Below are 9,862 nucleotides of genomic sequence, written 5' to 3'. Positions count from 1 at the left end.
CTCACCACACTCACCGCACTCCCCATACTCACCACACTCACCACACTCACCACACTCACCATACTCACCACACTCACCACATTCACCACACTCACCACACTCACGTCACTCACCACACTCACCACACTCACCACATTCACCACACTCACCACACCCACCACACTCCCCACACTCACCACATTCACCACATTCACCACACTCACCACACTCACCACACTCACCGCACTCACCACACTCACCATACTCACGTCACTCAGCACACTCACCACACTCACCACACTCACCACACTCACGTCACTCACCACACTCACCACACTCACCACATTCACCACACTCACCACACCCACCACACTCCCCACACTCACCACACTCACCACATTCACCACACTCACCACACTCACCACACTCACCGCACTCACCACACTCACCATACTCACGTCACTCACCACACTCACCACACTCACCACATTCACCACACTCACCACACTCACCATACTCACCACACTCACCACACTCAGCACACTCACCACATTCACCACAGTCACCATACTCACCACACTAACCGCACTCACCACACTCAACACACTCATCATCATCATCATCACTCGCAAGAGGAGAGAGACGCTGCTGCTGCTGCTGGTGCCATCATCATCACTGCTAAGAGGAGAGAGACGCTGGGAGCCATCATCATCACCATCACTCGCAAGAGGAGAAAGCCGCTGCTGCTGCTGACCGTACACGGTCGGTCCCTTTGTCGACGGCTCCGTTACGATCCTGTGGGAGTGGTCGTTATTATCCCTAACGAGTTATTATCCCTAACGAGGCGTCGCTGATTTACTGAGTCAGGCGCGGGTTGTTTAGCCTAAATAAATGAATACACAACACTAATCTGCTTTGCAAATAGGGCTTATTTAATAACCCGGGGAAAGCCCCACTCACCCACCAGCCGTACGATTATTCTTGATTTGAAGCTTTTGTGACTGCAGGAATCCATACTCGTTGGTTCTTTCGGTAAAGTCACGTAGGTAGACAATATAATAGATCACGACGTTTCGATCGCAACACCTGATGACAGTTGCTTGCGTGGCGATCGGAAGGTCGTGATCTATTATGTTCTACCTACGTGACTTTACCGAAAGAACCAAATAGTATGTATGATTATTCTTTTTTTTTCCCGGTAGAGTTCAGAGTTGTTCATCTGATATCTGTTCATTTAATGATGTTATTCGTGTCCGTAAGCAAAGATAACACATGGAGAAAATCCTCCATGCAGCACGCCTTGTGAAGGAAGGTCATTGAGAAAACCCATGCAGCACGCCTTGTGTAGGAAGGTCATTGAGTAAACCCATGGAGCACGCCTTGTGTAGTAAGGTCATTGAGAAAACCCATGCAGCACGCCTTGTGTAGGAAGGTCATTGAGTAAACCCATGGAGCACGCCTTGTGTAGTAAGGTCATTGAGTAAACCCATGCAGCACGCCTTGTGAAGTAACGTCATTGAGTAAACCCATACAGCACGCCTTGTGTAGGAATGTCATTGAGTAAACCCATGGAGCACGCCTTGTGTAGGAATGTCATTGAGTAAACCCATGGAGCACGCCTTGTGTAGTAAGGTCATTGAGTAAACCCATGGAGCACGCCTTGTGAAGGAATGTCATTGAGTAAACCCATGCAGCATGCCTTGTGTAGTAAGGTCATTGAGTAAACCCATGGAGCACGCCTTGTGTAGTAACGTCATTGAGTAAACCCATGGAGCACGCCTTGTCAAGTAAGGTCATTGAGTAAACCCATGCAGCACGCCTTGTGTAGTAAGGTCATTGAGTAAACCCATGCAGCACGCCTTGTGAAGGAATGTCATTGAGTAAACCCATGCAGCACGCCTTGTGAAGGAATTTCATTGAGTAAACCCATGGAGCACGCCTTGTGTAGTAAGGTCATTGAGTAAACCCATGGAGCACGCCTTGTGAAGTAACGTCATTGAGTAAACCCATGGAGCACGCCTGGTGTAGTAAGGTCATTGAGTAAACCCATGGAGCACGCCTTGTGTAGTAAGGTCATTGAGTAAACCCATGCAGCACGCCTTGTGTAGTAAGGTCATTGAGTAAACCCATAGAGCACGCCTTGTGTAGTAAGGTCATTGAGTAAACCCATACAGCACGCCTTGTGTAGTAAGGTCATTGAGTAAACCCATGCAGCACGCCTTGTGTAGTAAGGTCATTGAGTAAACCCATGGAGCACGCCTTGTGTAGTAAGGTCATTGAGTAAACCCATGCAGCACGCCTTGTGTAGTAAGGTCATTGAGTAAACCCATGGAGCACGCCTTGTGTTGTAAGGTCATTGAGTAAACCCATGGAGCACGCCTTGTGAAGGAAGGTCATTGAGTAAACCCATGGAGCACGCCTTGTGTAGTAAGGCACAATTCATAATGGCCAACCAGCCTCCTCTGCTTCTGTGAATATTGAACAGATACAGAGGGGCCCAGGACCTATTCAGATCGTCGTCACTGGTGTTGGCCATGAGCAGGAATCTAACTCGGGTGGTCGGGTTCTTCGCGCAGCGCGCTACCCACCGCACGACCGATCCCCACTCATACACGCACAGCCACATGCACTCACAAACACACACGCACAAAAAATATTGCACACGTACTATATGCACACTCGGGCACTTTCACACGCACGCAGCTAATTATTAGGGAAAGATAATAACTCTGTCGTGATGCGTTTTATTGACGTTCGGCAGTGCTGGGGGTAATGCCGTGTGGCTGAAGGCCCTCATTCGGCCCAGAAATCATCGTCCTGTCGCTGACAGCCCATTAGCAGCACTCACTGCACGCCTCTCATTGTATCTGTGTCCGCAGTTCTTCTCTCTCTCTCTGTGTTTTGTACGCCTCTCCGCGTGTCTGGCTGTGTCTACATGCGGCGTGGTGGTGGTGCAGTGGTTAGGGCATTGCGCTGCCAACTCCCGTTATCCGAGTTCGAATCCCTGCCACGGCGAACATCAGTGACGAGTAGGCAGGAATGTGCTCCTGGGTTGCATAGCCACAATCACGCTGGTGTGGTGTGTCTTCATTGTGTCTCGATGTGTCTCTGTGAGTGTCTGTGTGCCTTCATGTATCTCTCGGAGTCTCAAAGTATATTCATTAATCTCAATGTGTCTATGCAACTCGACTAATCTCAATGTCTCTACTTTTTGGGTTTACTATGTGGTCCACAGTCAGAAATTGCATGGCCACAATCGCACCGCTGTGGATGGGTGGGAGGCGGTGGGCCCCTTCAAGGCGGTGGCCCCACTTTGTCACGTGTTCTCATGTCGCCTCGAGCACAACTAATGCCGTCATGTAGGCGAAATGGGAAGTCGTTAATTCGTATCCAGATTTATGCAGCATTGGGAGAAAACGCGCCCAATAACTGGTGCGTAAAGATGTAGAGTAGGAATTAGTGACGTCATATCACGCTCGCCCTCTGGTACGATGACGTCACGGATGGTGACGTCATGCACAGGGGGCGGGACGGTGACGTCATGCCCCCCTGGGGGATTTAATCTGGAACCCGTCACGGGTTCAGGGTCGTCTGGAGGGTCCGGGAACGAGAAGGGTGGAAGTCGGGACCCAGGGTAGGGGGAAATTGGCACCAGGCTAGGGTAGCCTGTGGGTGTGCTAGGGACCTTCCCAGTACCCTTCCCCTGGGGGAGCGATGGGACCCCAGGGTAGGGGGAAATTGGCACCAGGCTAGGGTAGCCTGTGGGTGTGCTAGGGACCTCCCCAGTACCCTTCCCCCGGGGGAGCGATGGGACCCAGGGTAGGGGGAAATTGGCACCAGGCTAGGGTAGTCTGTGGGTGTGCTAGGGACCTCCCCAGTACCCTTCCCCTGGGGTGTGGAGTGTAGGCAGTGAGTGTGCAGTACACGGAGTCGTGTGCGAAGAAAGGTCTTTAATAAAACAAGTGGCGTGAGCCCTTAATAAACGTGGCGCAAGCCCTTACACGAAGATCTGCCTCCGAGTCATCAGTTACGCCTCAACAAAGATACAGATTAAGTCGTCGCTTAACTATATATATATAAAAAAATATTATCTTATTTGACCAGATAAGGCCCACTGAGCTGTACAGCTCTTTTTCATAAAGCGACTTGTCCATCACAAATGATAGCACAAAACGAAGTGGCTTATCACGTGGAAATGTACAGCAGACAAATAGTCTAAAAACGCACGTTTCGAACATCACGTAACGGGAGCTCACGCAACGCGCGTTGGCTGTTGCGCGGTTCTTCCATTCGGGAACGCGCACCGACACAACACGGAACGCGCGCCATCATAACGCGATTTCTGAGCGGTCGATAATGAACTACTTTGTCGAGCTTGCGAGTCTGAGCGGAGCGATACACAGTACGCGGAACGATACAGTAATATGGCGATGCGCCCTCAGTTCTTTTGTCCCGCCATCTCATCTCACTGTGCGTGCGTGCTTGGTACGTCTCGCCAAACGTTATGGCTACATTATCTATGGGCAGGGGTAGGCAACCTGCCACTCCGCAGCTCCGTGCGGCTCTTTGAGGACTGCCTCGTGACGTTATTTATTAAGGACCAGCACCGTCTCGTATTCGCCACATGCTGCATTGCGGCTCTTTATTATTCTGCGTTCATTTAACCGAATTCGCAAACAAACGTCTCTCCTTGGTTTTCGTTTTTATTTCCAAAAATGGTTTTCGCCTAACGCGTTTTTCGCTGAACGCGGCACTTTACAGGAACGCATTCCAGCACGTTAAGCGAGGACTTACTGCACATGGGAGATCTTGATGTGAGGGGGTTTTTTTTTTTGGTGCCAACGCGAAATATTCACGCGCATGGCAGATATTGCACTCTCAATATGAATTTCAAATGACAGTGAGGATCCTCTGGAGATCACCGTCTGTTCGTGGCTTGGAGTTACATTTGCTCATTTCAATTGCCCCATGTTCAGGGTTTTTTTTCTCACAATAATACGGCATTGGCATTTACGTAACTGAAATGCAGTGTTTGCACATCTACGTGCTCATATTATATCAGTTGTGCGTGTCTCTGCTGTCATGCAGCTTTCATTATGTGCCTATAAAAGGTACAACGTGTAATATCCATATGTGTATGTATGTGCTTCGAAAAATCTATATTCACATTTTTTGTACTCTTCGATTTACGCCGTCTGACTAACTCGGCCGCTTCTCATGAATAATGTTATGATTATGTTTATCATTTGTTTCAGCAATTCTTCATTCCGTGCGAGCACTTGATGCCATCGGAAGGTTCAAAGTTCGCAACCTGGTCCAGGTCTTGTCATCCATTTGGGCATCAATTCGGTAAGAACCACGCGGTAAAAAAATTAAGCTGATCGTCCTATGGGATCAACTGGCTCCTGCCATAGGAACGTGGAATTTCCACCGCTGGACTCGTGCTGCCGGTTAAGAATTACCACTGGCCAATGTAAAAAAAAATCAGCAGAGGCGTGCAGATGACACCTTTAGACGACTACTCATCCCCAGCCTCCGATTATCGCGGTTGGCTACACACGGTGCGCGAAAGAGCTCACCATACATACGTACCAGACATGACCTGTCCACTGCTGGATGAAGGCCTACCCACACCGTCGCCGCCACCGCTCACAATACCCCTGTGCACATTGCTTGACCCCACCGCTCCACGTCTGCCGTGGACGTCCTCTTGGCCCCGCGTTCGCTCCTTTGGCTACCTCTCCGTCATCAATCACCATGATCAACCACCATCCATCCGCGTTCCTCACAAGTCCGGCTGCGTGGAGCTATTTAGTGCACAGGCGGTGCAACTGCGCTCGGGGGCCACGGGGCGGGGCATGGGTCGGAGGGGCCTAGGCGCAGGGCTATGTCGAGGAGATAAATAATTAAACTAAAACTTTTTTTTTTTACCAGGCATTGCCCACTGTGCTTATAAAGCAATTTTTCAGAAGCCACCTGGCCACAAATGATAGCTCAACAGAGTGGGTCATCTTGTGGAAATTTATAGCAAATTCTCGAAACCCACGTTGATTCTAAATGTGGAGGGAAAAATCGGAGGAACTGGAGAAATGTTCACGTGACCAGCAGGTGTCAGCGTAGGGATCGAACCCACGCATTTCTATAAACCAGGCGAGGTAGTTAACATCTCGCCACATCTGGCAGAGCAGCACCCATGGCAAACACACTGGGCCACCGCTCAGTCTCAGCCGCTCCCGATTGCTTTTCCTTAACAAGCGGGGCAGAGCCGTTATCTCTCGGCAGTCCCCGTCGCCTCTAGCTGCGTCGTCTCTGTCTGCCCTGGGATAAACTTTTAACTCCGCGGGGGGGGGGGGGGGGGATTGGGGTCGCAGTAGCAGAGGGTCTGAGTCAGGCAGGCCCGGACTGGCCGTGGGGCAGCAGTTCGTACGGCAAATGCCTGGATGGGCCGGTCCATTCCGTGGGCCGGTGGGTTGCTCTGTGTGGGGAAATTGTAAATGTGATAAGAGTAATATATGTTTTAATTAAAATAGTCTATTCCCTCTAATGTGTGCGCCTCATTGCTTATTTACGCTCTCAGTTGGCATTAAGCCCCCTTATATATGGCAGTCCCAAACAATCTTTATCACCGGCCCCATTTGTGTTTTTTTGGAACAAGCCCCAAATGGGCCGATGAGATGGCGCGGCAACATCACGCGAACACGTCCTCACATCGCAAATCCAGCGACTAGTACTACACACTTTGTATGTAGGTAGTATACAGCTCGTCGCACAACCCATGACAAAAAAAATATGCCCATAGCCCGAATTTTGTGGCGGTGCGTTTGTTTGCACACGCCTGGGCCGATGTTTAGTCTAGTCCGTCAAACTGGGTGGGTGGCTTCAACTCAGCCCCGAGGGCAAAACCTCACCGCCTCGCTCTCCCTAAGTAGGGGGGGGGGGGGTAGGGGGGGGGGGTCGGCTACCATTAATATTTCTCAAAGTTGAAATTGCCCCTCTGCGCTATTTTCCCTTTTTGCCGATCCCATTACCGCCATTTTAATTTGCATTCGGGCTGCCAAGGTTGATTGTTCGTGTTGACACCCGGCGGTGATTTGGGCAGCAACATCCAATTTCAGCTAAAAGCAAATGTCACCTCAGATGTCTGGCCTCGTAGCCGTACGTAATCAGGATAATGCAGTTACCGTCCCTAACGATGCGTTAGCATTCAACCAGAAACAAACTAAAAAATGAGGCCTTTTGGAGAGCGAGAGAGAAAGAGAGCTGGAGGCTGCCCAGCCAATCGAAGAGCGCGTCGCTGCGGTCCGTTTCCCGCACGCGAGCGAGACGCCGATAAAACCCCGTTTATACAAAAAAAACACAAGAAGAGGTTTTACCCCTTTCCGGAAATAAAACAGGTGTCAAGATGTTCAAACGCCGAACAGAAACCTTGTTTTGCAAGGGATCATGTCTGCGGTCACTAAACATACGTGTGGTGATCATGGAAATAAAAACATGCCCTGGTAATACATGGCATTGTCTTTGAAACTGATTGGCCTACACCAGAGCCTTCTTTCGGGCCTAGTTAGACCAGAGAACGCCAAAAGGTTGAGACTAGGCCCTAAGAACAATCAGTTTCAAAGACAATGCCATGTATTACCAGATCATGTTTTTGTTTGCACGATCACCACAAGTATATGCAGTGACTGCAGACATGATTCCTTGCGAAAAAGGTTTCTGTTTGGTGTTTGAACGTCTTTACACAACTGTGTAATGCCACAAAGGGTAAAATCGATTATTATATTTTGATACTGATGATAAAGGTCCGATGTTACAGTATACCATTAAACTATTGCTTTATGTCACCAGGTAAGGCCCCAACTGCACCGCTATATGGCTCTTTTTCAAAAGCCACCTGGCAATCACAAATGAAAGCCCAATGAAGTGGCTTATCACGTGGCAACTTATTGCAGCCAAATACTCTGAACGCAATACAGAGACGTAAACTATGGGCCAGTTATAATCATTATTGCAGTTGTGCACATGTAGATATATCAAGAAGGTACTGTTGCATTAGGTTGTTTTAGCCAAATGAAGTGGCTTATCATGTTGAAATTTATAGCATCCAAATACTCTGAACCAGGGAGGGGTTGGAAACCTGCAGCTCCGGAGCCCTCGTGCGGATCTTTAAGGACTGCCTCGTGGCGTTATTTATTAAGGACCACCACCGTCTACGTATTTGCCACGTGGCATTGCGGCTCTTGAAAAATGTTGTTCTTTTTGATTGACAGAATTCTAAAGAATTGGCTCTTCTTGTTATTTTGCTGACGTAGATTCTAACTGTGGAGGGAAAAACCCGGAGGGACCCGGAGCAAAAGTCCACGCGACCACGGGGAGAGAGAGAAAGAGAGTGAGAGAGACACGCAGACTCAAAATATACAGCAGCAGCAGCAGGCGTCAGGGTCGGGATCGTAACAACTTGCTAAAAAACAAACCCACATCGGAGAGCCGTGCTGATGAAATGCCATCACGCGTGAGACATCGTCGCCCCGGTTACATCGTCGGCATCGTGTCACGAGATACAGTGGGACAGCTACAATAGTTTATCAAGTTGGGGCACGCAGCTAATAGGATTCGCATTTGTTTTTTTTTACGTTGTGACCGTTTGTAGAGTTGTAGATTTAACACTCGAGGGAAAAAAAAACTCGACTTTTTTTGGGGGGGTTGTCACTGTCCGGTTAAAATAGATCGGATCATGGTGATTCATACGTTTTTTTCTTCCGGGTTAGGCCATGTGGTGGTGGTGGTATTTTGACGGCAAACTGACGATAACTTTGGCGTAACACCACGGCGTCGTTGAGTCGCCGTGAAGAGGAGCCGTGCGGCTCACCGCGGACTTCGCTCAAGAAAAAACAAGGAAGCTTCTCTAAACAGACCTTACGTTATATCCTTAGCTCTTTCGGTAAAGTCACGTTGAAGGGAAACTATAAAATAATAAAATATATTTAAAACAACAAACATTCTAACGACGTTTCGACCATAACACAAACGGTCGTCATCAGGTGTGCCGTTTGTGTTATGGTCGAAACGTCGTGAGAATTTTTTTTATTGTTTTATATATATTTTATTATTTTATTGTTTCCCTTCAACGTGACTTTACCGGAAGAGCTAAGAATATGAATTGCTGCAGTCACGAAAGCTTTAAATCAAAATTTAGACCTTACGTTGTGGACTTCTCTCTCTTCGTGTGTACATCAACCCCACCCCCCCCTCCCCCACCCATCCACCCACTGGCTTCGGAGCAGATGCCGATGATGGGATTTTAAGAAGTGTGGAGCGGTTTTCTGGTGAGCAACGTCAAATCATCATGCACAGCAGCACGGCTTACTCTACTGACGTCACAGTACGCTGCGCCCCACCCACCCCCATCTCCACCAATAAGAATCACTGCCACTTGAGGCGATCCCGGCTATTGATGTTAGATAAAACGAAATAGTTTTACGTGAAACCACGCACGCAAAAAAAATTGCGAACACAACAAAAAAAAACGTGATTTGAATTGGCTCCGTCGGAAGAAGGGGGGGGGGGGGGGGAGGAAATTATGCGGTCGTGAAAACGTGACGGCAATCTGTCACGGGAGAAACGAATCGCGAATTGTATTGTGCCGTGACGACATTCAACAAAAGAAAGTACACAAAATAAACTGTAACAAACCAGAACGACTTGAAGCGTACGTGCGCAATCGAAAATAAAATAAATTACTGTAGTAATAGGTTTTAACCCTTTTAACTGGCACAAAAACTGACACCTTTATTCAAGGCTCTAAGAAAAGCCGTCTCGGGTGTGGACCAATCAAATTCAAGGACAGTGCCAATATTATTATCAGAGTCGTCTCTTATTGTTTGCA

General features: G+C 48.7%; 1 long non-coding RNA gene across 1 annotated transcript; it reads left to right on the top strand.

Moving 5' to 3' along the window:
• The first annotated feature begins 307 nt into the window (after nt 1-307).
• LOC116940181 (uncharacterized) lies at nt 308-9,541 on the top strand. Its single transcript, XR_012941252.1, has 3 exons — nt 308-741; nt 5,235-5,328; nt 9,261-9,541. It is a non-coding gene; the product is annotated as an uncharacterized LOC116940181 (long non-coding RNA).
• The last annotated feature ends 321 nt before the right edge of the window (nt 9,542-9,862 follow it).

The sequence above is a fragment of the Petromyzon marinus genome, chromosome 8 (assembly GCF_048934315.1).
Source record: "Petromyzon marinus isolate PM22_M1 ecotype Great Lakes invasive population chromosome 8, UKy_Petmar_22M1.pri1.0, whole genome shotgun sequence".
NCBI classification, from domain to species: Eukaryota; Metazoa; Chordata; class Hyperoartia; order Petromyzontiformes; family Petromyzontidae; genus Petromyzon; species Petromyzon marinus.
Note: the sequence above shows the minus strand (reverse complement) of the source record. Positions and strands in the feature narration are given on the sequence as shown.